We start from the raw sequence: 27,143 nt of genomic DNA, 5'->3' as shown, positions 1-27,143 counted from the left end.
TGCTGTGCTGATTTTTAAAAAAAAGGTACTGCAGGAATCGTGTGCCAATCAATGCAGAATAATGTTGTCACGTCTCTGCCATACGATCTACATAGTCGGGCTCGCCATGTTCAGGTTTGAATCCACAAAAGCTGATGAAATTGTCAGTGTTGATGAGAAGTGAGCTGAGGCATCGGGGAAGTGTACAGTCTGTTCCAGAGCTCATCTTCCCTCCTAGAATTGCCGTTTAGTAGGTCACAGTATTTGTGTGTGTACGGAATTCAAGTAGATGCTCAGAACTGATTAATAACATTAAAACAAATGATGTGATGCAGAAACCAATTGTCTCCGAGCCCACCTTTGGTCGGAGCTGTGCTGTTTCATTTTCATTGTCCGATCAACTGTAGTTTTAAAAATAGAGCAAAGCGCCCGCTTTTCGGTCCTTTCACCAAATCAGGGATGATTCCTCGCTTGGTCCAATAAAAGGTGGGACTCCGCTCAATCCAATGCAATTCATCAACCTCTCTGAGAGGTTTGGCCTGACTGGGAACGAGGTTAGTGAAGGAATGGGATGGGTTACATTCTGTCATAGGTCGGGAAATGTTGGGGGTGAGTGGGGTTGAAATAACATTCTTTTTTTTTTCGCGTGTCACGTTTCAGTAAAAAGAAACTGGGTCTCAAAGTTTGCCTTCGTGTGCCAGTTGCGGTGGCAATGAATCAACACTCTTAATAAAAGCTTTTGCACACCCCTCTCCCCAGCGTGCCCCCAGAGGGAGAGTGATGCCCATGTCATAAGGTGGGTACTAAGATTTGAAATCCGAGCTTCCTTCTTCCATTTTACCTTGGTTGACCGTAAGAGTTTGTTTTGGGTTCTCAGAGAACCCACGCGCACTGTTTTTTTTAACAACCACACACACACACACAAAATAAACAACTGAATCCAAAGATTAGGAGGAGGGCTCTGGGAATGTACAACTTGCCCTGCCAAGCGGGCAAGAGAGTGGGCAGGGATGTTGCCCAAGGCAAATATCAAGCCACTTGCATGTAGCCTGTCGCCCGAGGTGTACAGCGACCGTGTTGACATGAACTGCCAATCTCAAGGCACATGCGGGCAATATTACAGTTTATGTTCTATTCCGAGAGAGAGGGGGGAAATGTGTATTTCCCCACCCCGGAAACCATCGGGCAAATCCTGTTTGCAAACTCCAGACTTGAGGGGAGGGCTACCTGAGGTCCTGAAATTTCCCCCCCACCCTCCAGCACCCAGAGAGGTCTCAGTCACCTCCCCAGAACGAACGCCCCACCCGTCCTTCCTGTTCCATTTCTCCGCCGCTAATGAGGCGGGTCGCCTTCTTCACCTTGTGACTTTGATTTTTGTCTCTCCTTTTTTTGTTTTGAGGACAGAGAGAGAGAGAGAGAAACAGTGAGCTCCCTCTCCCATCTTCAGGGGAGATAATGAGGTGAGGTAGAGGGGGGAGGGAGAGACGTATTCAGAGAGAGCCGGTGACGCACGGGCGTAACGAGGCAAAGCTGCTCCATTTGATAAGGGATTTTTTTTTCCAAAGGCACACACACACACACACACTCTCTTAAAATAAAGTGGAGGTGGGCACTTGGTGCTGAGGCGGGGAGGGAGGGACATCGTTTGCGCCAGTCACGGTGCTGAGGGGACAGCAGCTCCTGGGTGCTCTGCCGGACAACTGGAGCCGAGCTGGGGGTAAGACTTGACAAGAGAGCGGGCAGCTCAGAGACAGAGTGTGTGAGAGAGAGAAACCTTCCCTTGATGGGAAACGCGGTGCTGCCTCGTTGTTGAGCAGCGGCGGCTGGCGCGGGAAGGGGAAGCCGCTGTCACCTTGCATGTGAAATCCGGTGAGAGTGTGCCAGTGCCGGCTCGGGGATCGGGGAGGGTGGGCAATATGCAATGGACACCCCCGCCTCCCCATCCCTCCGCTCCCCTTTGGCAAAAGTGACCCTGAAAGCGGCTCACTGAGGTGGGGGTTGGACGCGCTCACTCTTACCCCTGCTCCCCGAATGCTGACCTGATCTTCGCAGGGAGGGGGCTGTTTTATTTTTATTTCCTCTGCCCCCCCCCCCCCCCCACTAAAGTTTTCACAGCCAATCGGGTCTGAAAAGCGGGGCTGCTCGGAAAGCAGATCATTCTGTGTTTGTGTGTGTGTTGACACTTGTGAGGAGCAGCTCCTGCTGTTTTGTCGAACGTGTGTTTTCTGTGCGTGAGGATTGTTGACATGGTTTTGATTTGTTGATGTATTTATCACGCAATATGTGCCTGTGTTTTCTTTTTTTTAAAAAAAAATCCCGTTTTAATTATGCGCTGGATGGTCTTTAACCATGAACAGTGTCGGCCAGGTTTCATTGTATCTGGGTGAGCGTTACAGTGCTGTAACTGTTCTGAAGTAACAGCGAATTCATTTCTGAGGTGTACCTATTTCGTGTTTCCACTGAAATTGCCCTCGTCCCGCAAGCAAGACTCACAAGTGGCGAACTTAGTGATTTTATTTTCATGTTGCTTTTGGTGGCTGCAGTGACATTTTTGGACTCGTCAAAAATGATTTGAAACACTCCAGCTCTAATTCCATCGGAGCGCACAGTGTGAATCAGATGCGGGCACGTTTTAATTGTTTTCTGTAATGCTCAATGTAGTGTCGTAACAGATGTTTGAAAAGAAAACCAGCAATAAAATGAATGCATATACGTGTGTTCCGAAAAAGGTAGCACGGAGAACCTCATTAAGTGCCCTTCCTCACTCTCCCTTTATACTCCGGTGGAGGTTACAGGTTCTGCTGCCAATTGGTGAATGCAAACAATTTTTTCCTCTGACTAGGCAGTGACCAAGGATGAATACAGAACCAATATAGCGCAAGACTCCTCCAAAAAAAAAGGTGCATGCACTGTCTGGATGTTGCTAATTTTTAAAATATATTTGATCCAACTGAACTGATTGATGTCCAGACTGTTTGAGAGAGTGCTCCCCCTGACCCTGTTCGCTTCTCTACAGTCTGATTAACTGTAACCATGACCTGACTTATGCAAGTGGCATGGTCATTGCTTCCAGTTCTCTCTGGAGGGAAAATGTCCAATCTCCACCCATCGCCTCTTGTGTCATTTTCAGTACACTTTCCGACTAATCCTCCCCAGATATAACTAATGTCCTGTTACAATAGGCTACAGTGAAGGCCGAGCTCATGAATTTGTGGACTTCATTCCCTGAAATTTCCACTTGAATTCCTTATTTTCCGTTTTCAACATAGTCACTATATATTCATTTAAATGCAACAATGGTTTATATCCATCTTTATTAAGGAAAACAAATCTCATGCTTCATTGCAAGGTAATCAGACAGAACAATGGATTCCAAACCATGAAGGTGACATGATGAATGTCCAACAGGAGGATTTTAAAGGGTGGGAAGAGGGAGAGATGTAGAATATGGAGCCAAGGCAATGGAAGAGTTGGCCAACAGAGAGGTGGTGGGAAACAGAATTTTCAAGGGAGCAGAGTTCTTGCAGGGGAGGGAACTGCAAGAAAGTGTTGTAGTGAAAGGAAGGGAGAGGCCAATTGGAGACCTTTGTGACCTTTATCACAAAGAATATGAGTGGTTGATTGAATTAGATTTGATGTGGGTTAGGATGTGAGCAGCTGGAGGAAACAAAGGTTCCTTTAAGTCTGTATGTTCATCAAGTTGCCAGGAGCATTGGAAAGAACCAGATAAATAAGCAGTAGGTGGGTGTACAGGAATAATAAACAAACAAAATTATTGAAGACCAGTGCAACCAGGTAACGAAAACTATAATTTTACAGTTTCTTAATTAAAGTTACAATATTATGTGGGGATGGTAATGCATCATAGCTCCGCAATAGCAACCAATCATAGAAAGCCAGGAAAGTATTAGCCGAGAACTTGTGCTTCCTCTACAAGGGCACCTTGGTGCAAATGTTGCCATAAAAGAGAGGCAGCCAATCACATATAGCGACCTCTCCATTGCCTACTGACTAGAACTATTAATAGCCACCTTGACCAGGCCAATGAGCAACACTTTAAGCAAGCTGTTTGACTTGCCTCTACCCTTGCTATATTGGGTGTCCAAAAACCATGTGTAGATGGCTAAAGTAGAGATAAATACTAGAAGCAGCCCCTGTAAACAGGTGCCCAAAGTCTGTTATAACCTATATATGTATGCTCCATGGACTTTTTGAGGTTGCAAATATCACAAGAGACCTGGGAGTCCATGAATGTTTTTAACCCCTGATAGTATGGGATTGCCAGGAAATATCAAAATGGCTGACAAAGGTAAGGAAGTAAAGTGTATGCAGCAATAATCCACACTCCTCAATTCTGATTGGAAGGAAGTGTGGAAAGTTTACTTGTGCCAGTTGAAATTATGGAGAATAGGACTTTGAGGGAGGGTTTGGGAGGTCCTGGGGCCAATGTGATATCCTATTAGAATGGGACTTAGTTCAGATGGAGCTCACCTGGTCTGAGCTGTCTGGACACCGTGAGTGCTTTGTTGGACAGAGCACCACTGCTTTGGAGTTCTGGATGGCTAAGGCCATGAGCTGCACATTAATCTATGTCAGCCCAGCAGTTTCTGTGGCATCACCCAGCCTGCTCCCCTGCCATGCAGCAGATAATGGAGTCTTGTCACCACAAAATTCCAAACTCTCTCCTCTGTCAGCCACTAGAAATCAGATTGATGGAGGTCTGGGCTCTTACATAACAGTTCCTGATGACAGCTGCTACTCCTGATGTAGGAGAGCTCCAGCGGTAGGCAAACAAGTCCCATACATTAATCAGATCCTGGCATTAGATAGGCAACTCCTGTGAACTGTTACAGAGACCAGAATGGACTATCAACAGGAGCTGCATGCCATAACTGAGGATGTGGACCTGACAGAAGGTACACATTGGCAGGATGCACCATCTTGGAGAGGGCTTGATGTAAAGAAATTGCTGCAGGGTCAGAAGATTGCCACCTGAGTATGAAGATAATCCAATGTCTGATTACCCTTACAAGTGGAAGACTCTGTACCTCAGCAATTATCCAGTGCTGCCATGTGTCCCAGAAAAAGTGGACAATGATCTTCTGTATCTTTGTCAAAAGCTTCAGGGGAAGGATCAAAGTGATCAATCAGGACTACAACCTGGCAGCAATCAGTTGGTTTATGATGAACACTCAACAGTAGGAGTCACTGTAGGACAGCACTTGAAGCTGTCATGTCCGGGACCTTAGGTGAATGGCAAATTTGGCCTCCAGCCTCTGTCGGTAGACTGAATAATATTCCTCATCAGAGCTAAGCTAAACTCCCAAGTCAAGGAGATGTGTAGTACTTGAATTGAAATGCCTGAGCTCCTACAGCTTATAGTCTACCTGCCACTGACTGAACAGGAACCCAGAGCATGTTTCCAAAGTTGAACCTGGTGGAGGACTCTGCAGAGTACATCTTGGTGCTCTCACAGGTCAGGCAGCATCAAAGGAGCAGGAGAATCGACGTTTCGGGCATAAGCTTTTCCACCAACACATTTTTCAGCTCTGATCTCCAGCATCTGCAGTCCTCACTTTCTCTTAGCTCTCACAGGTCAGCAGGGTCTCTGGAACTTAGGAGCATAAGGCAAGAGGACTAACTCCATGCCTGATTGTGTGGAGCCAAACTCAACACAGGAAGCACAGGAATCGCTCAACACAAATAAAATATAATCAGCAAGAGAAGGGTTGTCTGACTCACTGCTCTCCTGAAGTGAAGATGTATCATCAAGGACCTGTTAACCATATTCATACACTTGGGTGGTGCTGTACTGAAGTCAGATCTGGATGACAAACTGTGAATTGAACCTGAATGTCCACAGAGTCCTGAAGAAATATTTATGATTGACCCTGTTGAATGCTTTTTTCATGATGAAAGGAAAGGAAGGCAGTTGACAGACCAGTTCTCTGGGAAAGATGGACTAGATCCTTAAACAGATAGATGTTATCATCAATAGTCATGTCCTGGGTCAATGTAGCACTGGTTGAATTGACCATGTGGTCAAGTCAATACCAAAGCACATTGACACTAATGTGATGTAAATTAACTGTCTGTGCTTAGGAAAGAGAGAGAGAGATGGTGCCAGTTTTAAGATCTTTGCTCTTTGGCAACAGAGCTGATGATGGCTCCATGCTATGAGAGGGATATTTCCTCAGTTGTTAAACATTCCTTCAGGAGTCACCCATAGCCATTCAGCATGTGAAATTTCATGGTAAGCTTATCTAGCCCGGGGATTGGCCCCTGAAGAGCTGGTTGAGGATGCAAGTCAGTTCCTCCAGACTAATAAGAGCATCTTGCTTTTTTAGTGCCCTGGGATAACCTGCAGTAGATCCTCCCACAAAGCTCTGTGAGCATCCTCACCCGATGAATGCAAAGAACAGATCCATTTCGTGTTTGAACGTTGATGCTCATCATGCAGTTACATTGATATTGATAATAAGACTGTGAATTACCTGTGTCGAAATGATATTTTTAAAAATGAAACTTCCAATATAAATTTTGTTTAAGTTGTATTTTTTGGGACATGTTAAATGGTCCTTTTCAATAAAAGTATTGAAAAGGACCATTCGACAAGTCCCCAAAAATACAACTTAAACAAATTTTATATAGAAAGATGTTAAAAAATATATTTTTGATTGAATGGGTAGATGTGGCCGATTGGGTAGGATGGTGGCAAAGCTTGCAGAAGTTTGCTATTGGAGTGCTAGTGGAGTGGTGTTGGACATTTTTCTGTTTCCAAAGCGGTTTAAACCAGTGCAAAAGATCAAAGAATTTTAAGGGAAAATTACATCCAGCATGCATCACAGTTTCTTTTGCATTGGTTTGGTAGTAATTTTGCTGAGAGTCAACCCTACCCACAAAAATACCCAAATGTTCTGATCAAATTCGTCGTGATACAGAGATTCTGCTCATGCATCCATGTGCAGATCTTTCTAAGAATCTGTTAAAACTAAACCTTGTTTCAGTACCGAGGGCCCTGTCAGGCACCCTCTCCAAAGCTTTTAAACAGTAAACGATATTTAATTTATTGAGAAATTCGTGCAACATGGTTCTGTGTAGGTTTGTAAAGCCATTCTTTGTTATTTAAGGTTAGATCTAGCCAGTTTTTGAACTAGGTATTAAATTTTTTTTTAATTAACCTGTTCAGAGATGTTAATGCACACATCTGGAGCAGGTGGTACTTGAACCCAGGCCTCCCGCGCCAGAGGTAAGGACACTACCACTAAGCCATTTGATTGACATGCTTATGCTTTTTAATCCAACCATTTTCAGCGAGCCACACAATAACATAGGTGTATTATTTTTGAATAAGTCAATAAGTATTTTCCAATGCAAGAAATGTAAAATTAAGTGTATTCTAAAAAACTGCTCTGTTGACCTTGCTCATCGAACCTGTTTGGTAATATGCATTGAATTTGACTGGAAACTTGGACAAAAAAAAATCAGAAGCCAAGCATTATTTTATTGCTCAGTTGACAGCAACCAAAGTTGAAGCTCTACCCTCATAAAAGTTTCAACAATGTTCTTAAGACTGCAATAGCATTAACTGGCATCTAAAAACTTGAAAGTTACAACACATTTGTGCTATCCACAAATATATCTGTGAAGTATGAAATGATGAAGCCTATTACAATCATCAGAAACTGCATTTCCTAATGTCAAGTTAAGGTTGAGATAAAAGGATGACTTTTGACTTGATAGCATAGTGAGTTAATTAATTGAACCCTTCCTAACTGAATGTGCAAGTTCCAATATTCAGTTCCCAGCGTTGGTGCTCTCAGCCAGGGTGGTACTGGGACTGTGATAAGTAGATAAGTAGTTTGAATTAGGGTGGGGAGTATCAGTCATTACGTGCTGCTCTTGATTTCAGTGAATCATGGCGTAAGTGTGATGTTGGTTGAGGACAGAATTGAATTTGTCCTTGACCAAGTCTGCAGTTAAACAGCCAACAAATTTTTACTTGGCAAGACTGAGCCATTAATAATAGCAATTTTGATGGGTATGCAAAGGGGTGTCCAATACCTGTGGAATTATAGCGTTCCAAGGAGTCATCACATTCTGCCAAAGAGAAAAATTACAGCAATGGTAGGGTAGAATAAAGGATGATTTTAATTTTCAGCACCTTGACAAGAATCAGGCTGGTTGGAACCTGCCAGATGGAACCTGCCTGTTAGTCAGATTATAGTGGAAATGAAAGAATCTAAATAATGGCAGATGGTATGCTTTACAAATTTATCACCCAGGTGTTGGAGGTGAAAATCCACCTTGAGGTGTTCTTTGTGCTGTTAGCCACAGAATGTACTCTTGAATTTCACGCCCCCAGTATAAAGATTTAGTTAAATGTTCAATTAATAACTTTTGTAACTAATTCAAAATGGTAATGTTCAGTGTTTATCTTGTATGTCACTACTTCTTGTCAATCCACCATATTAGTATCTGACTCCATATATATATTTGTCTCACTGTTGCATCCTACTCAGTTGATCACCAGATGTTTTCAAAATGTATTAAGCTAATACCACAAGACAATAACTGCCTTCATTTGATTTGCAGATAGGTTTAATCTTCTTAATGGTGTAAATGTTTATTAAATTGAAATAAAATGTACAGTGAAGGGCATTAACCAGCATTTGTTTCCACAGGTACTGTTTTTTGCTCAGTCAATAAAATGTTCCATCTGCACTGCATTTACTTAATAGAATTTCATTACTGCAAACTGTTCGTTAATCTATTTAGATGGCTTCAATCCTTTTAAAAGAAAAATTGTGGAAGGATAAGGGATAAATCTTTTGCAATCTTTGCAAACTTACAGGTGTACACAGTTAGGATTAGAATTAGCTTTATTGTCACATTTAATTAAATAAGTACAGTGAAGAGTGTATAAATCGCTGCTTATGGCACCATCTTAGATATAAGGTCCCCAGGTACAGCGACTTCAGTTATACTCCTTACAAAAAATAGGGAAGTAAAAAGTTAACCAATAAGTTGAATGATGACTGTTTTAGGTCATAGGGAGTGTTCATTATGAGAGACTTAACAGAAAGAGTTTTTGGATTTCTGACTTTATAGAATCCCGACCATGTGGAAGTAGGCTATTTGGCCCATCAAGTCCACACCAACCCTTTGAAGAGCATCTCGCCCATAGCCATCCCACCAACATGGCATATCTCTGGACAATTTAACATGGCCAAACCATCTAACCTGCACATCTTTGTGACTTTAAAGCCAGAGCACTCTGAGGAAGCCCACTCTGGCACAGGAGAACATACAACCAATTGCTCGAGGCTGGAATTGAACCCAGGGCCCTGGTTCTGTGAGGCAACAGTGCTAAACACTGTGCCATCCATAATTCTAAGCCACCGTTTGCACTAGACTTGACAGCTGAGGTTCGGTTCGTGAGTGTGTTGCTGGAAAAGCACAGCAGGTCAGACAGCATCTGAGGAGCAGGAATGATGAAGCGCTCTGACCCGAAACATTGATTCTCCTGCACCTCGGATGCTGCCTGACCTGCTGTGCTTTTCCAGCACCACACACTTTGACTCTGATCTCCAGCATCTGCTGACCTAGCTGAGGTTAGGTATTTGGGCAGTCATATATCAATGATACTTTGCAGGAATATGTAATTACTTAGTGAATTTCTTCTCAATGGATCTCTTTACAACACTGGACATTCGGAGTCCAACTAGATCTCTGGTTCCCAGACTTCAGAATGCAGTAATAGGGGCATTAAAATTTCAGGAATAACTTTGCATAAAACTGATTGGCTGCATTAGACAAGACATACTTTAAGGATCTTAATGGAGCAGAGTAATTGCCTGTTAACTGTTACGAAAAGAAACAAAGGTCGTTAACACATCAAAACAAAACATGTATTTTTCTGTATTTATGAGAGGGATTGGTATTACTTAGCCTAGTTTGTTCTGGGAAACCTACCTCATGTAAGTTACTGATAACTGCTGAATGAATGAGAATAGCTCCGACAACACTTAAGAAAAACATCACCAAGGAAGACAAAATGGGCTGCCTTTTGACTGGCAGCCCATTTAATCCCTCCATTGCTGATGCACAATCTCAATGTTTTGTACTACCTGTACCAACTACAAGACCCACCAAAGCAACTTTTGATACAATTGGCGTTTGGGAGAGGGTCCCCAATTTGTTTTCATCACAAGCTGTTTTTTTTCTGTTTATATTAATGCTTTCCATATGTTTTGTAATGGTGCCTTTACTGAGAGACTCCAAGCATTTTCTCCACAACCACCTGATGAAGGAGCAACACTCAGAAAGCTAGTGCTTCCAATTAAACCTGTTGGACTATAACCTGGTGTTGTGTGATTTTTAACTTTGTACACCCCAGTCCAACACCGGCAACTCCAAATCATGTTCTGTAATCCTTTGTTTTTCTCTTCCTTTTTAAATTTGCATTTCCCACCCACCAATATGTAAGAATTACTCCAGGGTCTACAGAATTTTGGAAGATATACCCGCAGATGCACCTTGTAAAGGGAGATGGGCATGCAATCTCCTTCAATCCCTTTCCGAGCACATTGCTCTCTGGTGGGCACTAGAGTTTACTACAGGCATCCTCACCTCACCCTGGTTACTCTTTCTTTGGATAAAAAGTCCTGCTAACTCTCAGGGATTTGTATAATTTGTAAAAGAGTAGGTAGTTGTCTAGTGATATTAGCACTAGACTATTAATCCACAGATGCCTGTAACGATTTGGGGACCTGGGTTCGGGTCCTGCCACAGCACATGGTAGAATTTAAATCGAATTAAAAGTCTGGAATTTAGAGTCTAATGAGGACCATGAAACTATTGCTGATTGTCAGGAGAAACCCATCTGGTTCATTAATGTCCTTCAGGGAAGGAAGCTGCCATTATTACCTTGTTTGGTGTACATATGACTCCAGACTCACAGCAATGCAGTTATCTCTTACAAATGGCCTAGCAAGAAACATAGGGAATGGCAAGAAATACAGGCCGAACCAGTGACATCCACATCCCATGAATGAATTTTAAAAGATACATTCACACTCTCAGAAACCTCTTTACAAGGATTTGCAACTGCAGTCAGCCCTAGCTTGCCTTGCTTGGCTTTCTGATAGATTTCCATTTACTGAACAGGGTGAAGTGCCGCCTATAAATCCCAGTGGTTTTCCCTGCACCCTCCTTTAGTTGGTCTGGATGTGTGGTTCTCTTTAAGCACTGCTTGGCCCCACTTTTCATCTCAGCACCACCCTTTCTGTCCTGAGGATGGTATCAGGCATTTCCTTCTGCCCCATGGGTGTTCATGCATTGGTTGCTCACTTTTTTATTGCTCGCTCCAATTTTATTCTTTCCCAGTGGATAGGGGTGACGAGGGAAGAGATTTTATTTTTGTGGTGATGAGGTTTGTGGATAATAATCATCATCCTGTGTGACTGCCTTCTTGGACCTTCTTACTGTCATTCCTCCAAACGTGGATTTATTGGGAATGGCATCAAGTTTTTAAACTCCTCAAGGAGAATTATTTCAAGTAGTCTTTTGTAAGTGGCTTCCGGTTTAAGTGCATGCACCCACTGGCCAATAGCAAGCTGTTATGCTTTTCAAATTCCAGCCCTTTCCTGAGGTTATGGTATTTCTGAAGATACACCAAACATTGACTAGTATCCTCTTAAAATAGACTTCTTCCATTTCATAATCAACGGCTGCTTGGGCAAGAAGGAGTAAACCTTGTGAGGTTTCCCTGAAACTTCACTCGGCAGCAATAAAGACTGACTACAATGTTTGCTGTGCTACCGCTTGGAAGAGATAAAAAGCCCCTTCACCTTTGCTTTAAGAATTGTGGAAATTAAGTGAACAAACTCCATCCTTAAGTCTGAGCCACTGGTGTCATAGAATCCTGACAGTGGGGAAGAAGACCATACAGCCCATCGATTCCACAACAATCCTCTAAAGAGAACCCCACCCAGAATTACCTATCAGTGAATTTCCCACTTAACCTGCATATCTTCGGACTGTGGAAGGAAACCCACACAGACATGAGGAGAATGTGCAAACCCCGCATAAGCGCACCCATGGGTGGAATCGAGCTTGGGTCACTGGCGCTGTGAGGCAGCAGTGCTAACCACTGAGCCACTGTGCCACCTAAGTATCTTCAAAGGATACTAAGATTCTAAATCCTCACTTTGAGAACTTTTAATTTGAGCTTTCTTTCCTTGCCTCTGTATTGAATTTCTTCCTTATTTCCATTCCCTTCCTGTCCCTTGCTCTCTTTCTCTTTTCTTGTCAGCCACATTTTTTCTATTTTCCTTTCTTCTATCATTCTTTCTCTTTCCTCATTCTATTTTTCTTTGTCTTTCCTTTTTTTTGAAATCCTACTTTCTAATACACCAATTTTAATCTCGCTACTTCTATCCATTTCATTGTCCTCATATTCTATCTGTAAATCATTAGGATCTTTGGTTATTCTGCCTTTCAGGGTGAAATCCTATTCAGAAGTGCCTTATTGAATCTTCTCACTATGCATAGGTTAGAATTTTTAAATCCTTCTACAAAAACATTAGTATCAAATGTGGATCTTTCTATACATTCAGTAGTAGTACAGTTTCAGTTAATAATTTTTGCAGTTTTAAAAGCTGATTTCAAAGAATCAATTTACTTTCTTTCTTCTAATTTGTTTGTGTCAACTGTGAAACCAATTTGAGACATGAGGCTCACATTTGTTACAACCAATTCCTGGATGATGGTTTCCAATTCATTATGATTCTGGGTGGGCAGGAATAAACTGGCTCTCCTTCTTTATTCAGTTGATCAGATTGAAGTTAATTTGAAAAGGGTCCCTTCTCTCATGGATACCTTTCCCTAGCCCAAATGTATTTATGTGGCAAGAAGAGCCAATTTAACCAGGCGTTCTTTAGTTAAAGAATGACTAAGCTTTACTAGCTACTAAAACACAAGAAAATAAAATGTGACACATAAATTAGATTCCCTACAGTATGGAAACAGGCCCTTTGGCCCAACAAGTCCACACCAACCCGCCAAAGAGTAGCCCACCCAGACTCATTCCCCTAATGCACTAAACACTATAAGCAATTTAGCATGGCCAATTCACCTGACCTATACATCTTTGAATTGTGGGTGGAAACTGGAGCACCCGGAGGAAACCCAAACAGACAATGTGCAAACTCCACATAGAGTCACCAGAGACAGGAATCAAACCCAGATCTGTGATACTGTTAGGTAGCAGTGCGAACCACTGAACCACTATGCCACCCGAGGTGAGTCCCAAAAGTAAAGAAGGCATTTATCAGTTCAGATCAGGCTTGCCCATGATAAATAGGTGGGGAATTTTTGCAGCTATTGCTGCCAGTAAGACTGTGGCTGTTGAGTGGTTGGAAATTCTTGGTTCCTCCAAAGCTGAAAGGAATTCATTCAGATTCCTTCAACCATGACCTTGGTAATGACTTGTCTTCAGCAATCAGAAACAGTTTATTTATTTTTACCTGCACATGCTGGAGTATCTCATGGAAGTTCTCAGATGTACCCCTTCACATCACTGTGTAACTTCAATCACATGTTGACACACAGACCAACTGTTGCTGTTGGCCTTTAGCCTCTTGTGTATTTTTGGAAGAGTAAGACACAAGCATGTCTTTTGACAAGAAGTGCCTTTCTTTCAAATTATACTATGTCTGCAGTCTGGGACTCAATACACAGTGGGGTCATAGGTCACTTTTTGAATGACATTTGTCCTTTTGAAGTGTTGTGCCTGAAATACCCTTGTCGTTCACAAGACATAAGGAAATTTCAGTCTATATGTGCAACATTCCATTATTCCTCTTGGTCTCTATACTCCACACAAGGTCTTTAGATAGCATTTAATTTACATCCTCAGCCACATTTTTACTTGCATGCATTTCTTAAAAAAAATACACACAGAGACATGTTGTATTTAAAAGTTTAATGTATCCATGAGTAATTTGTAAATTCTGGTCCATTTTTGTGACTCAATTCATCAGGTCTACCTTTAAACCCATGACAGCTAACACCTAGTAGGGCAGGGGCAGCAGTTGCATATGAACACCATCTGCAACCTCCAGTCCATGACATGCACCATCCTAGTTCGGAACTACCTTGCTGTTCCATGACTTTTGCTGGGTCCAAGTTCTGAAACCCCCTTCCAGACAAACGTACCTATACCACATGGATTGCAGTGGCTTAAGAAAGTGCCTTTCTATCTCAGGTCAATTAGGGATGTAAATACTTGTCAATAATTCCCACACTTCATGAAAGAATAAGTAAAAATATATATTTGATTTTCAACATCCTTTTCATCTTTTTTGCTGCCAAAAGGAAGGAAGTCTTAAGGGGTTGATTTCTTTTGGCTCTGCCTACTCTTCATAGCTGTGATGTTCTGCTTCCCATATTTCTCAACAATAGAATGGCATTTGCTGAATAATCACTCAGAAGAACTTTGAGGTGAGTGCACTTCAATGCAGGAGAATGCGTTCTTGGCATCCAGTTTCAGGGCCTGAGGTATCAAATGCGAACCTCAGTCAGATACACCAAAACCCATCCAAAACCGGGTCTGAAGTCTTATGAAAACAATCATAAGCAGCTTGCCCATTTAAAGAGGCCCACTTCAGGACCAGCTCAAAATTTAAGCCCCAAGTGTAGGATGATTACACAAGCCTGCTTATCTGACACCTACTCTTCGATGAGAAGCCATTTCCACTAATTAGATCGTAGGAAGAGTGAAGCTACCATTTGCAATCCCCAGTCTTCTGTCCAGCTGCCAATTCCATCTCTCTGTGTCATTACAGTCTGAGATAAACCCTGTATATTTGCAAACTTCGTATCAGATTTGATCCTAAGCTGCATTCCCAATCCCATAATTGTACCATTACTCCAACCCACATTTTCACCTCTGTAACATTGCCCAACTTCTTCCCTGTCTCAGTTCATGTCTGACTGAAACCAGCTTTTGTTATCTACGTTCTCAACTACCCTGATGTATTACTGCCTGGGTGTCTTTATTTTAACCTCTGTACATTTGAAGGCTGATAAAAATCTCTTCCGTGTTTTAAATCACAGAAAATCCTTTTCCCCAATCACTGTTGTGATTGTTGACTTTTTATGCTCCAGGTCAAGCAATGTAATCCTTTCAGGTTCACATTCTTGTTTTCAAATCTCTCCATGGCCTTACCCCTTCTCATCTCAGTAATCTGCTTCACCCCACAATCCTCTGAGATGTCCATGTTGCTCTAAGTTTGGCATTTAAGACATTCATGAATTATAATGTCCTTGCGTGAGTAACCATGCCTATTGTTGCCCTGAGCAACGGAAATCCCCTTCCCCACCTCCCTGCCTCTCTATGTTGCTTTCTTCCGATATTAAATCCCACCTCTTTGGCCAAGCTTTTGGTCATTTGATCTGAAATTTCCTTCTATATTGTAAAATCAGGTTTTGTTTCATAAAGTTGTCCTTGAGAGGCTTCATTGTGTTGAGGTGTTAGTTAATATAAGATGTTGTTGTTGAGTGAGGGGATTGTCTGCAAAAATGCTCGGAAAAGCTGTCAGCTACATCTGTTTTTAAAATTGTATTACATTAAAATCGTTGATTAAATGGTAACAATTATATTACAGCAGTTTCACTACCTTCATTAACTAGCTTTTAGTTGGGAGAATATTCTGGGAAGGTCAATAAACTAATTTGGCATCATTGAATGTTAAATTTAATGAGACTTCAACCTTTCAGTGTGCAGCTGCTGACAGTTTGGTTGTATTTCATGCTGCAACAACAACTTCTATTTATATTGTGCTCACAACAAGAAAAGAATCCAGGTGTTTCATAGATGTGTGAAAAAAAAGCACACCATCACCTTCTCAAGGGCAACTAGGGATGGGCAAAAAAACGCTGGACAGCCAGCGACTCCTATGTCCCATGAGTTAATTTAAGAAAAATTAGCATTGAGCCACAAAAGAAGGTATCAGGCAGATAATTAAAAACTTGGTCAAAGATGTAGATTTTATGGAGTATGTTAGAGGAGGAATGAGATACAGAGTGTAAGGAAGAAAATCTCAGTGCTGAGAGCATGGCTACCCATGGTCTAAAGGCTAAAATCAGTGATGTTCTAGAGAACTGAATTTGAGGAGCTCAGATACAGAAGTTTGCGAGGCTGGAGATGACAGTAAAAGTTCAGGGCCATGGAGGGATTTGAAAACAAGAAGGAGAATGTAGGTCAGTCAGAATGGTGGTAATAATAGAACAGGAATTTATGTGAGCCAAGTTAGAGGCAGCAGAGGTATGGATAACCTCAATTTTACAGGTCTGAATACAAGAGGCCAACTATGTGTTGGAATAGTCAATGCAAATAAAGACATGGATGAGACTTGCAGCAGAAGGTGAGCCAAGGTGGATCTTGAGTCAGGGCAATGCTTCAGTGGTGAAAATAAACAGGCGGATATTTTTCTGGAAAATTAGCTTGTAGTCAAATATGCCACCAACCTTTAACCAAAACCAATTGATCGGGAGGACATTTCCGCTCATTCAGTACTGCAGTAGCTAGGCTAGTAATTTAGGTGCTGTCCTGTCATAAGCAGACATAGAAAATGAACTTAGACGTGAGCAAAAGTGACAGTGAAGTTATGCATAACATGTATGAGGTGACTGAAAATAAACAAATGTTGAACCATGTGCCTTTTTTGCAAGAGGTTTATGGAAATCTAATGCAAAATATGTGTTTAAGCATCAGGACACAATTTGAATGAAAGTGCATTTATGCTGCTTTATCTTTGCCAAAATCAACATGTTTTGATGATTATATGGAATATGCATGGAAGAATCCCTACTGAGAACACATTAATTTAATAAACAAAGCACAATTATGCTCCTGCGGTTTTGATATTCTCCCGTTATAAGAAAGCAAAATGCCAAATAGAATTTTTCATTATTTTTTGGACAACTGTGGGGTTTTAGTATGTTAAGTAATAAGACCAAAAAGGAAGTGGGTCTAAAGAGGAAACTAATAAATTGCCATCAATCATTGATAAAGAGAAGCATTTTAATTATTGAAGTGAGAACTTGAAGCTTATTGGTGCATGGATATCTCTGGAAAATATGTTATGAATATTGAGAAGAACAAATGGAACGTTGAAGTGACTAGAAGCATTATAGAATGCAGAAGTGTACTCAATAAATGAACATTTGTGTCACAAGAAATATTATAATATCATAATGTGAAACAACATGAAAGACTAGGGTCAAAAAAGCATATCACATAGCTATCATTTAGAACAACTGAGAGGCTCAATTTTTCTGCCTATTCTCAGAAGAACTTTAGTGTATCACAGTGTGAGTTTGAAATTCTGATGGATGCACAGTATTCAGTTCTATTTGTAATTCTTCAGATAGACCACCTATACAGCAAGATGAAGTAACGGTCAAGCTTGGCCTGGTAAGTAGCAAGAGACATTTGTGGCAGACAAGGGTTAAACAATGACTGTTCCGATCATTAAGCTGAACCAATACCACCAACAACATCCCCCCAAACTACTACTAACACCAATTTGACAATCTATTGAAACAAGCTACAAACAGACTGTGACTGTCATAGAAGATGAGAAGTGGATATTCTACTGTAAGTGACACACCTGCCGACCTTCCACACCTTCTCAACATTTCAAGTCAGGAGTTAGTTGAAACACATGAGTGTGGCTCCAACACCACGAACAAACCTCTGCATCATCCAGGACAAAATAAGGACTAGTTTGGCCACCCATCTATTAACTTAAACTTGCATTCCAGCTACCACAGGTACATCATGGTTTCAGAATCTATCATCTGTGAGATAAATTACAGCAACTCAACAATACTTCTTTTCACAACACATCGATACTGAAAATGTGTTGCTGGAAAAGCGCAGCAGGTCAGGCAGCATCCAGGGAACAGGAGAATTGACGTTCGGGCACAAGCCCTTCTTCAGGAAAGGCTTATGCCTGAAACGTCGATTCTCCTGTTCCCTGGATGCTGCCTGACCTGCTGCGCTTTTCCAGCAACACATTTTCAGCTCTGATCTCCAGCATCTGCAGACCTCACTTTCTCCACAACACATCGATAAACCTGTGATCTCAACCTAACAGTTGGCAGTACAAAGATAGCAGAGTGCATGAGAACACAATCATTTCCATGTTTCCGTCAAAAATTGTGGCACATCCTCACTTGAAATTTGTTGTCGTTTCTTCATTGGTCAAAACCCTGGAAATGCCCCACATCCTGAAACACAACATAGGCATGTCTCACCATAGGAAATGCAGTGATTCAAGAACTTGACTCACCAGGACCTTCTTAATGGCAATTTAGGATGAGTAATAAATCCTGACCTTGTCAGTGATGCTGACATCCCATGAATAAATTTTGTTTTAAAAGTGCATTTCTTATCGAATTGAATTTGATAACTTCAAGTATCTAATCTCAAAAATGAGTATATGAGGAATTCCAGTGTCTTTCAATAATCAAGAGTGATCTCATTTGATTAATTTTTACATTCCTCATATGATGAGGAATTGACTGCTTTAATTGTCAAGGAGAAAGTGAGGACTGCAGATGCTGGAGATCAGAGCTGAAAATGTGTAGCTGGAAAAGCTTCTTCAGGAATGGCAAGGGCTTATGCCCGAAACGTCGATTCTCCTGTTCCTTGGATGCTGCCTGACCTGCTGCGCTTTTCCAGCAACACATTTTCAGCTCTGCTTTAATTGTCATGCTTATTAGGAAAATACAATATGTTTTTTGCAGTTTGATTAAGAGAATGATTTTAAGGTGAATTAAGTGATAGTCAGATGATGCCCATGGGGGATTTATTTGGATACATCTCTATTGAAAGACAAAGTAGAACAGGCAACTGTTTGGCTAAATGCTAAAATTATAATCCCTGAGATACAGAATCTGAAATGACGATCAATGAAATACTTGAAATTAAAAGGAACATAAAATGCTGGAGAAACACAACAGGTCTGGCAGCATTAGTGAAGAAAGAAACAGGTTAATGTTTTGAGTCTGATATGACTGTTATCAAGAAAAGAATCGTATCATTCTTGAACAGATGCTGCCATACCTTCTGAGTTTATCTCACATTTTCTGCTTTTATTTCAGATTTCCAGCATTTGTAGTGTTTTGCTTGTATTGAAGTACTTGTAAATCTCTGCCTTCAGTTATGTTATCATTCAGATGAGGTCTTGTACGAAGACAAAATAATGTGAATGTGGGAAATCTGAAATGCAAGCAAATTGGTGTGCTGTAGAGGTTTATAAAAATCATAAGGGTCATTGTTAAGGTGAATAGTTAAGGTCTTATTCCTGGGGTAGGGGAGTTCAAAACTAGATAGCATAATTTTAAGGTGAGAGGAGAAAGATTTAAAAGGGACCTAAGGGGCAACATTTTCACACAGAGGGTGTGTTGTATGTGGAATGAACCAGGACATCCCAAATGGCCTCCTATTTCATGGCCTGCAATTTCCTCTTCCACGTGGTCAACAATGCCCTCCAGCTCATCTCCTCCACTTCCCACACCTCCACTGTTGAACCCCACCCTTCCAACCGCAACAAGGATAGAAACCCTCTGCCACCTACAGTCAGAGCCCACCGCCAGAGATACATTTCCTTCCACACCCTTATCAGCATTCCACAGAGACCATTCCCTCTGCAACTCCATGATTAGATCTATGCACCCCCCTGCCCAAACAACCTACTCTTCACTCCCAGCATTTTCCCTAGCCACTGCAAAAGGCGTAAAACCTGCAACCACACCTCCGCCCCACCCCACCCCACCTCCGTCCAGCGCCCCCAAAGAATCTTTCCACCTACAGCAGAGATTTTCCTGCACGTCGAAACATTTCATCTACTGTGTCCATTGTTCTTGATGTGGTCTCCTCTACACTGGGGAGATAGGGCGACAACTCGCAGAATGTTTCAGGGAACATCTCTGGGACACACATACCAAATGACCCCACCGCCCTATGGCTGACCACTTCAACTCCCCCTTCCAAGTGGTAAAGAACATGCAAGTCCTGGGCCTCCCCCAACTCCAAATCTAACTCACCTGATACCTGGAGGAAAAACATCTCTACTTCTGCCTTGGACCTTCATGGCATCAATGTCGATTTCACCAGTTTCCTCATCTCCCCTCCTCCAACTCGGCACCACCTTCTTGAACTATTCGATCTGTCCATCTTCCTTCTCACCTATTCACTCGCCTCCAATCTATCAGCATCACCCCCTACCTGTATCTACCTATCGCCTTCCCAGCTGCTACCCCCAGCCCCACCCTCACCTTCCTATTTATCACTCAGCCCCCTTCCCCCTCCACATTCTCGATGAAGAGCTCATGCCTGAAATGTCGATTCTCCTGCTTCTCGGATGCTGCCTGACCTGCTGTGCTTTTCCAACAGCACACTTTTCGACTGTGGAATGAACTACCAGAGGAATTAGTAGATGCAGGCACAGTTACAACATTTAAAAGACATTTGGACAGGTACATGAGTAGTAAAAAATTAGAGGGCTATAGGCCAAATGCAGGCAAGTGGGCCTACGTTAAGTTTAGGAAATGTGGTTGGCACTGAAGAGTTGGACCAACGAGTCTGTTTCCATGCTATGTGACTTTATGACTCTATATATTTGAGCTTCTACCTATCCACTTCAAGCGGAATAAATAATTTACTTCTATCCAAATGCTTCTTTTAAGTAACACAGAAATAAAAGGAGTAGTTTATTGAGGAATCTTACTTTTACAAAATAGAAGTTGCTGCACTAAATGATACTGCTAGACTCCATTGAAGTATTTTCATGAAGTGATAATGTAGACGACTTTACTTTCCATTGTTAAAGGAACAGCAGAGGCTGAGACTCTTTCAGCAGTGAGTGATAGGGAAAAAACGTTACCAGTTGAGAAGGGCGTTGGAAATATTTCAAGACTGAGATTGGAATAAAATATGGTTTCAATTAAAGAAGGGCAAAGAGCTGTCTGCTGGTGCTCATTGACTCTTGAAGTTCGTTGGATGTTTTATGCTCTGTTTGTTACAAAGGCTAACTAAAAGGCTGTCTTCAGGATCAGATTGCATTTGGAAGAAGTAGCAAATAAAGATAATATTGAAGCTTTAGAAAATGGCAAACCCTTTTAAGTATTAACATAAATAAATGATAGCCAGCTTTGCTTTAACTTTTGTAATTCTTGATAAGAGAGAAAGGGTATAATTCCGAACCCAGGCACAACGCTCACATGAAAATAATAAAATATGACTGTATAATCTATCATTACAGATCTGTAACCAATCTGTTAACCTTGTGAGAATAACAATATTAATTGTGGTCCACAAACAAATTTACTGCTACAGTAGCAAAACTTAAAGCAGATCAATGACTACATCGTGGCTTGATTTGTGCTATTCTGTTTATTCTAACAATAAAGATCGATGCATCAGCGTTTGAAAAGTGCAATACATATAGTGCAACATTGGAGAGTGGTCTGGGGTACATCTTATCATTCAAGTTCAGGAGTCCCACATGCCAGAGAGCTGGAAAGAAAATAGATGTCGTCATATTGCCTTCAGAGTGTATAATGGCTGCTCGGCGATTAATGGTTGAATACATTGTGTGTCTTGGTGTTGACGCAATGCACACCTTGGGCAAATCTGCAGCTCTAGCAGCAGCAAAGAATCACAGTTACCCTGACCAACCCATTGGGCATCATAACGTCGGATACTGTTTCTGATATTTTTCTGGGGAGTAGTGCTATAATACTTCGTGTATCTGGATGTTGGTGAGATTTAGGCTGTGCTATGAAGGTCAAGTTGATGCTCACCGTGTTGCCACTGATGCGACTAGTGCACATTTGAATTTGTCACGTGCTGACTTGCAAATGTTTGTAAAGGTATAGTATTCAGGAGTAGAGGAGATTTGTATTCAGTTCTCATTGATTTGTTTATAGTTTGTTGCAGTATATGTCCACAACTGGAGCTCTAAATTCGTGAAAGCCAGATTTTAAGACTATTGAGGCCTCCCAGTGACCAAGGACCTGGTTTTAAATTCTGAAAATTTGCCAATTAGATCTACCTTCAGTTAAATCCTCAACAAACCTGCCATGGCAAACTTGCCCTCATTGAATGAGCAAATTTATTCGAATTAGGTGCCATTGTTAGTTACAAGTGTGGAGGGCAAATAGGACTTTGGCTTTTATTGCTAAAGGAATCAAATATAAAAGTCGGGAAGTGTTATTGCAACTGTACAAGGCACTGGTGTGACTGCATCTGTGGTACTATGTCCAGTTTTGGTCCCATTATTTGAGTAATTACATTGGAAGCAGTTCAGAAAGGTTCAGCAGATTAATTCCAGATCTGAAAGACTTGTTTTCTGAGGAGAGATTGAGCAGTCCAGGCCTTTAGTCACTTGAATTTAAGAGAATGAGAGGAGATCCAATTGAAGGATCTAAGATGCTTTAGGAGATTGACAAAATAGACGTTGAGTGAATACTTCCCCTTGCATCTAGAGTGTGAGGTCATAGTTTAGGCTAAGGAATGGCAGATGAGGGGAATTACTTCACTCAAAGGTGCATAAAATCTGTTGAATTCACTACCCTGAGTGCAATGGATGCTGGGACACTGAGTAAATTTACAAAGGTCATAAACAGGTTTTGAATTAGTAATAGATTAAAGGATTGTGCGGCATGGACAGGAAAGTGGAACTGAGGGCAAGATGAGGTCAGCCATGATCATGTTAAATGACAGAAAAGATGTAAGGGACTGAATTGCTTTCTCCTGCCCTTAGTTCTTATGTTCATTGCTTGCAATTGGAATCACCTTGCATTTTTAACTGAACTATTAAGACTAATATCAACTGGACTTAATTTTTAAAGCAAGGATCTTTAAGACAATTTTGCCAACATTTTAAAAATAAAGTATCCTATATCTGTATAGTTTTGCTTTATCTTTCAGTAAAAAAATGTATTATTTCCATCAGACCTTCCTTTTATCACCTGATGTTTCTTACTTGAATATTTTTCATCTTGGGCTTTCAATTATTCCCCATTTTTCCCAGTCACCTCAATTGGATTTGAACTAATATTCAGGTTCTTAAATAACAGACAGAACATGTAAGCATGGTTACTCGAGATGCCTGGTTCCACTTAGAGTACAAAGTGCCTTCGGTTAATACCATATGAAGTAACTCGATGGAGTACAGTTCAAGATAATAGTAATGTTTGTTTCTGCCAATTTGTTTCTATCAAATGAGCTTGACAACAGATGAATGTCTTGCCACTAAGTAGTGAATGAAAACTAAAACTTGAAACAAGCAAAAAATTGCAGTTTATTGCTTAATGGAACGACAGAAAGAAAATAAGCAAAATGCAGATTATTCCAGTTGGAACCGTGCTGAGGTGTGTTCAGTATTCTGTTTGGGTTCTTTCTCTCAAACCAAGATGAAAAATTGTATTTAATGAACTAGAGATATGGTGCAATGCCATTATTGTATGACAAGCATGTGCAAAATACAGCAGTTCTGTTTTCTTAATATCACTGATGTTTCAATGCTTTCAACAAACACTGTTTATATTGTAACCAATACTTGTGCTATTTTAATCTCCCATTCTGGTTGAAGTGAATGAGAAAGTAGTAATCGTGCATTCTCTCTTTTCTTGTCACATCAATAATTTAATGCTTCACTGAATTTAAAACTTCCAAGTGTCACATTCCTTATCAAATGCGGAGCCACTTTCAAATATGGTCATGCTTGAAATTATTTACATCCCTGTAAGAAACCATGTGTCATTTAAATTAGCTCATCTTAACAAAAGTTTTTTTGCATGAATTAGAATCCAGTGTCCTTCCCTGACCACAACTGAATTAGAAGAAACTGATTCCATGGAAATATATATGCACTGTGTTATTCAACTTCATGTTCAAAACAGCAATCTTGACACATTTTATATACACAAATATTTATATAGGCAATCTTCAGTTTGCAAATGGATTCCAATCTTGAGTTCTTTGCAAGTCAGAACACAATGCAGGACTTTAAGCAGCCATTTGTAAGCACAGGAAATGTTCACATGTCACGTCTTTAAATTTACAGCTTAAAAATGACACTTTACACTCTTTTAAATTTCATACAGTATTGCCTTTGTAAGTATGAATATTTGTAAGTCAGACGTCTGTGAAACTGTATATTAATATACATTTGCATATATTCAGAGAAATTATACTTACAGTTTTACCTGTCAAAAAAACTTTATGTTGAGCTTCTCCTTGAGCTGCTGCAGTTTGTCAGGATGTTAGTGAACCAGATGTGTTTTTTACAATGATCCAGTAAATTCATCATCATTTTTGCTGTTACAAGCGTTTTACTTCCTACTTATTTAATACAATGAATTTTCAGCTAATATGATTTGAACTCCTAATCCTGAAGTATTATTTCAATAATAAAATCACTTTACTGCCAATCCTCCATAACAATATAGTTTTCTATTTGCATTTCAAATACATACTAGTAATGGAGGTATTGGATATTAACTCCAATTGAAGAGGTGCTAACTTCACATCTCTTCTTCTTTCTCCTAAATAATAATGAACTTGTTCATTGTCCTCGCAACAATACCCAATCAGTAGATGATGTGGATGAGCCGGTATTGGACTGGGGTTGACAAAGTTAAAAATCACACAACACCGGGTTATAGTCCAACAGATTTATTTGGAAGCAGTAGTTTTTGGAGTGCTGCTCCTTCATCAGGCATGACACTGTAATCTTTTCCTATAAATTATGTGTCTTATGATCCTGTCCCACAGCTACCTGATAAAGGAACAGCACTCTGAAAGCTAGTACTTCCAAATAAACCTGTTGGACGAGAACCTGGTGTTGTGTGATTTTTAACTCAATCAGTTGATGTAATTCTTGATTTAAGTCTGGTATATACTGGAATGCTCTAAGTGTCTTATTTTGTCTGTGGCCCCAAGGCATATCCCTGGCTGCCATTGTCATGATCTGGGAGCTGTTTCATCAGGTTCATGGTACCACTCATTTACCATTCCCAGGCCTCTCCCTTCCAGAAGCCTACTGCACGCAGGAAGCAGGAAGCAAATTAAAAGATAGAGTTTCCAGTTTCTTCCCTGCCTTTCAGGTCACTGCATTGATATGGCTGGTCGACTTAATTTGCTGTTTGTTAGGAATCCCCCAATATGTTCATACTCACAAATATGGTGAGATTGGAGCTGCTCATAGTCCAACAGAAGTAACTGTCACTTCTCTTAAAATGACATGGTCATTGCCCTGCACTTGTCTGATACAAACACTCCTAAATGGAGATGCTGTTGATCATTCTGTAGTCAGGCTTATCATGGAGGGAAGGTCATTGACAAAGTTGAAGGCAGTACATTCAAGTAGCTTTCCTGAGGAACCGCTGCAGTGATATCATGGAGATGTGATGATTGGTCTTCAACAACTGTGACCTTCCATGCCAATGACTGCACTGTTTCTGTAAACTCAATCCTAACTTTGTAGTTTATGGATATGAAAAAATGGGTGAAATCTGACAGGCATCTGAGCTGTGTGAGCTATGGCAAGGCTTGTGGCAGAATCAGCTGAGAGGTCTGGTGACCTTCCCAATGCATTCACATCTTTCCCAGAATGTGTATCAACAAATTTACCTAATACTACAACTGAGGTCAAACAAGAATCTTGTTTAAGTTCAACATCATGTCCTTGCTTTTGAACTCTGTATCCCTTTTAATAAAGCTGAGAATATTGTATGTCTCCACTTCTTATGCCACCTTCAATGATCTGTGTACAAAACACCCTGGTTCTTCCACTCCTGTACCCCTTTTAGCATTCTGCGCCCCCTTCCCCCCCAGACACACCTTTATATCATCTGTCAATGCGATTCTAACCAAAATGGACACTCAACTCATACTTCTCTCCATTTAACTTCACCTGTGATTTATTTGCCCGCCTGACCAACTTGTTAATGTCCTTTTGGAGTTTCACCGTACAATTCTTCCAAATTTCATGTAATTGGCAACTTTTTCAATTGTCCCCTGCACACCATGATTCAGATCTTTAATATATATCAGGAAACGTAAGAGTCCTAATACTGACCTCTAGGTACTCCACTACAAATCTTCTTCCAGCATGCCAAATATCCATTGACCACTGCTTTCTCTTTCCTATTGCTCAGCCAATTTTGTATCCATATAGCTACTGTCATTTTTATACCATGACCTATAACTTGCTTTACATGTCTATTGTGTGGCATTGTATTGAACACCTTCTTGAAATCCATGTACACAACACCAATAGCTTTATCCACATCGACACTTGCTGTCTTTGTGATTTAACCTAGTTTTCTAATCAACCTGTTTAGTGATATAATGACACAAAACTGGAGCAGGTAGGATTTCAACCTGGGCCTCTTGGTCCTGGGTTAGGGACACAACCACTGCACCATAAGAATGTTGTTTTTTGTTTCAAAAAATATACTTTATTCATAAAAGATTATATACATACATAGACAGTAGAGCTGTTCAGTTCTAAGTTAAAAATCACACAACACCGAATTATAGTCCAACAGGTTTATTTGGAAGCACTAGCTTTTAGAGCGCTATTCCTTCATCAGGTGGTTGTGAAGGAGCAGCCCTCTGAAAGCTAGTGCTTCCAAACAAACCTGTTGGACTATCACCTGGTATTGAGTGACTTTTAACTTTGTACACCACAATCCAACACTGGCATCTCCAAATCATGTTCAATTCTATACAGTCTTGACGTATATAGAACAAACAAACCTAAGATACTTCTTATTTATCCAAGATTATTAGATGCATCAGGAGGACCCGATAACTGAATAGAACCATGTTGTACTTCAGCAGAGAGACCTTAGGCGGTAGCCTTTCTCCACTGTGCCTTGAAAGGAGGCTGCCCCAAGCTTTAGTGTATCCCTCAGCACATAGTCCTGGACATTGGAATGTGCCAGTCTACGACACTTGGTCGAGGTCAACTTCTTGCTCCAGAAGGCCAGCAAGATTCAGGCAGAGCAAAGAGCATCTTTCACTGAGTTCATGGTCCTCCAGGACGGAGTCAATGTTTGTTTCAGTATGCATCCTG

General features: G+C 40.9%; 1 protein-coding gene across 7 annotated transcripts in view; it reads left to right on the top strand.

Moving 5' to 3' along the window:
• The first annotated feature begins 517 nt into the window (after positions 1 to 517).
• The window catches only part of LOC122559093 (contactin-4-like), a 2,514,776-nt gene continuing 2,488,150 nt past the window's right edge, over positions 518 to 27,143 (top strand). For 3 of the 7 annotated variants that reach the window (XM_087994472.1, XM_087994459.1, XM_087994462.1), the window contains exon 1: positions 1,652 to 1,696. The gene's annotated coding sequence lies outside the window, so the exon portion shown is untranslated. Of the gene's footprint in view, positions 534 to 1,649; positions 1,697 to 27,143 lie in introns of those variants that run through there. The other 4 variants (XM_087994461.1, XM_087994471.1, XM_087994460.1 and 1 more) reach the window with 4 other exon arrangements.

The sequence above is a fragment of the Chiloscyllium plagiosum genome, unplaced genomic scaffold (genome assembly GCF_037043375.1).
Source record: "Chiloscyllium plagiosum isolate Xiang-an unplaced genomic scaffold, Cpla_swu_hap1 HiC_scaffold_14, whole genome shotgun sequence".
NCBI classification, from domain to species: Eukaryota; Metazoa; Chordata; class Chondrichthyes; order Orectolobiformes; family Hemiscylliidae; genus Chiloscyllium; species Chiloscyllium plagiosum.
The sequence above is the reverse complement of the archived record's forward strand: the minus strand, read 5'-3'. Positions and strand labels throughout refer to the sequence as shown.